At 39.8% G+C, this 4,038-nt stretch overlaps 1 pseudogene; it reads right to left on the reverse strand.

Moving 5' to 3' along the window:
- Positions 1-2,172: 2,172 nt before the first annotated feature.
- LOC145713814 (ATP synthase F(0) complex subunit g, mitochondrial pseudogene) lies at positions 2,173-3,814 on the reverse strand (annotated as a pseudogene).
- Between the last annotated feature and the right edge of the window lie 224 nt (positions 3,815-4,038).

Raw genomic sequence — 4,038 nt, forward strand, 5'->3', positions numbered from 1 at the left:
TGACTAAATAGATCTAGGGTTTGTTAATGCACTTTAATCCAGGCTTTCCTAATGTGCATCCAGGATTACTTCAGAGGCAGAAGTATAATCCCATGCAGAAGCTAGTGGGAATCCATTTCTCTTTGAATGGTACACTTATCAGGTTTTTTTTTAAAGTTTATTTATTTATTTTGAGAGAGGGAGAGTGAGTGAGCATGAGCAGGGAGGGGCAGAGAGAGAGGGAGAGAATCCCAAGCAGGCTCCATGCTATCAGCTCAGAGCCCAACATGAGGCTCGAACTTATGAACCAAGAGATCATAACATGAGCCAAAACCAAGAGTTGGACACTCAACTGACTGAACCACCTAGGTGCCCCAAGGTTTCAGTCAACTCGAAGCTACACATTCTTCCTCCCATAAAGTAAGAACTTCTGCAAATGTATGCAGGGTCATATTGTATTATTTAATGCTTTATTAGTTGTGGCTTTTTTGGTAGGAATGCAAAACGGGGGCAGCTGCAATGGAGAACAGTGTGGAGGCCCCTCTAACAATTAAAAACAGAATTATTATATGATCTAGAAATCCCACTTCTAGGTATATATTTAAAAGAACTGAAAATAGGATCTCCAAGAGACATTTGCATACTCATGTTCACTGTAGCATTATTCTCAATTGCCATGAGGTGCAAGCAGCTAAATATCCATCGCAAATGAATGGATAAAGAAAACATGGCATAGATACACACTGAAGTGTGTTCACCCTGCAAAAAAGGTGAAAATCTTGTTACGTGCTACAATGAGGATAAACCTGAAAAGACATTATATTAAGTGAAGTAAGCTAGCCACAAAAGGACAATTAGTGCATGATTCCACTTACAGGTGGTATCTAAATTAGTCAATCTCTTAGAAATAGAAAGTAGAATGGTAGTTGCCAGGAGCTACAGGGATAGAGAAAAGGGGGGCTGTCTTTCAAAGAGTATAGACTTTCAGTTTTGCAAGATGAAAGTTTTCTAGAGATCTGTTACACAGCAATGTACTTACATTTAACAGTACTGTACTTAAAATGGTTGAGCTTTTACATTTTTTGTGTGTTTTTATTTTTTATTTAAATGTTTATTTTGAGAGAGAATGTGAGCAGGGAAGGGGACGAGGGAGAGGGAGAGAAAGAATCCCAGGCAGGCTCCAAGCTCAGCGTGGAGCCCCACATAGGGCTTGATCTCATCATTGCAAGATCGCGACCTGAGCTGATACCAAGAGTCCACTGCTTAAAAGACTGAGCCACCCATGCACCCTTTTCATGTACTTTTTAACACAATAAAAAAAAAGGATTTCATGCTAGGATAAGCTCTAAAAATTATTTATACTTCACGTATTCTCCTCTATTCCTACAGCAGCATTTCATCATAATTTCTCTTATTGTCTCTTCTACTTGAATGTACCTACTACATATATTTCCTTTGTCTTTTGAATGTCTCATTCAGTCCCAACTTTCTAAGAAGAATAGTTTTCAAATTCCTTTAATAAGTCCTTATAAGAAAAGTACAAACCTCTGGAGCTTCAATCAACTGTTGTTGGTCTAAACCACAATTATTTCTCCGTGCTGCACCAAGATGTAGCTATGAATAGCTCTTGAGTAATCTATTGTTGGGGAGGAAAATTAATTTCCCCTTTACACCTCTAGGTTCTTGGCTAAAACACCCCTAAAATAAAAGATTAAGAGGAAAAAACACCCCAAATTTACCTCCTATGTACACAGGAGAGAGCCAGGAAAACTGAGTAACTCCCCCAAATGGCCAATGTCATCACCTTAAATACCATCTTCAGCTAAAGACAAAGATGTTGGGGTGAGAAGCCAGTTAAGGGAAGTTATCAGGCAAATCACAGTAAACAAGGGTATGGTTGTTATCTACATAACAATCCAAGGCCCTGTCTTCTCCATTGGTAAGAGTTTCTAGAGTTATAGTCATTCTCTTCTTCCTGGTATAGCCAGGGAGATACTCTTACAAACAGAGATTCCTCTTTATAAATGCAAATTTGTCTTATAAAAGGTAACTCCTACTCCATTTTCAGAGCTTCTGTGTCTGCTAATTTTTTGGATACATTATCTCATTTTATTCAAATACCAGCCTGAGCACACATGGTCTAAGAACACTCAAATAATAAACAAAATACAAATAGATGTTAAAAATTGGTCTTCAAACATTATAGTCAATGATGCCATACTTGCCTATGATCTTACCAACATAAACTATATCCAAACATTGGTGGCCACCAAACTATTCAGCAGAACTTGCTTAACTATGAGCTGTTTCAAGCTACCAGTTTGAGCACTCTTCAGTATTTTTTTTTTTTTGTTTCAAATTCTAGATACCTATAGGGATGTGACCAGGGGTTAGAGGAACCAGCTCAAGCTTGGTGTAGTGCCAAAATGTGGCCAATTGAGGCTTTGAATAAGTCATAGCAGCATTTACCAGTGCCAGGGCCTTCTCTCAGAGGTTGTCAACAAATTGGGCCAGCGTTCTAGGATGGAAAATCCATGAATAGCCACTGAGTGTCTGCTCTTTCTTGAATAACCATGTCAAAATAATCTCTGTGACAAAGAGGTACAATTTAGGGTGGCATATTTGCTCCCATTCAGTATAAACAAAAAAATTTTAATTTTATTTGAGTAATCTATACACCCAACATGGGGCTTGGACCCAAAACCTTGAGATCAAGAGTCACATTCTCCACTGATTGAGTCAGCCAGGTGCTCCCCAATTTTTTTAAACAATTCTTTTAAGATTTTATTTTTTAGTAATCTCTATACCTAATGTGAGGCTCAAACCCATAACCCCAAGCTCAAGGGTTACATGCTGTGCTAACTGAGCCAGCCAGGTGTGCCTCAGTATAAGGAAATTCTAAAACTAGGGCAGGTATAGTAAAATGTATCTCCAAAGTTAGTAAGGGCAAAAATACATTACAGTAAACAAAAACTAAACCAGAGCAAACCACCTATTGAGTATTCTCAACCTAGTGTTAGTTTCTTATCTGGATGCTTCCTCTTTCTATCAATTGCCTTCCCTATCTCTTTGAAACCTACCTTGTAGATTTCCCTTACCTTGTGTGAAAACTTGCTAAAAGAGATTGTAAATCTGACCTTCCTTTGTAAGGTTGAATTTCCCATTTCCATTTAGAAATTATTGTTTTGCTCAGATTATTAGTGGTATTTTTTAAAAGAATTTTTAAAAATGTTTATTTTTGAGAGAGAGAGAGAGAGAGAGAGAGAGAGAACGAACACAGAGGAGGGGCAGAGAGAGAGAGAGGGAAACAGAGGATCCCAAGCAGGCTCTGAGCTGAGAGCAGAGAGCCTGATGTAGGGATTGAATTTACCACCTGTGAGATCATGACCCAAGCTGAAGTCCTACACTTAACCCACTGAGCCTCCCAGGCACCCCAGACTATTAGTGGTATTTAACCTATCACTTTACCATGAATATGCATTCAAGGTAGAGGCAGCCAGGGACAGTATTCTAGTCTGCTTTTCTTTTTCTTTTTTCTTTTGAGTTTCTATTCCACACCAAACACTGTATTAGAAGAAGATCAAAACAGACAAAACAAACAAAAATAAATAAAATCCATAGTTTTTCCCCTTAAAGATCCTGTTAGGGACTACGCTAGAAACACAACTTGACCAAATTTAGGCACAAAGATGACTTTACCAGTTCCAGTAACCACAGGGAAGGTGGGCAGTGGTGCAGCCAGGCCGTGGAGACACTGGGAACAGTGGCGCCCTCTTTGCCAGCCCCCGTTTCTCTGTGGTGGTCTCTTTTCCTCCTGCAAGCTGGCTTCTTCCATGAGTTCTTCAGTCTGGCTCCAATGGCTCTTGTCCTTACCGCTTCACCATCTGAGAGGGGCTGAGCAGAGCTGAGGTCCCAGAGAAGCACTCTGACTGCCTGGCACAGAGTCTACACCGGTCATTGTGTCCAGGGAGGTGCATGACTGTGAGTCTCAGCCTCCACTAGAATCCTCTTGTTCCAGAGAAAGTGTAAATGACTGAACCGTGGGCATATACTTTACGT

This window comes from Panthera onca, chromosome X, assembly GCF_046562875.1.
Source record: "Panthera onca isolate mPanOnc1 chromosome X, mPanOnc1 haplotype 2, whole genome shotgun sequence".
Taxonomy (NCBI): domain Eukaryota; kingdom Metazoa; phylum Chordata; class Mammalia; order Carnivora; family Felidae; genus Panthera; species Panthera onca.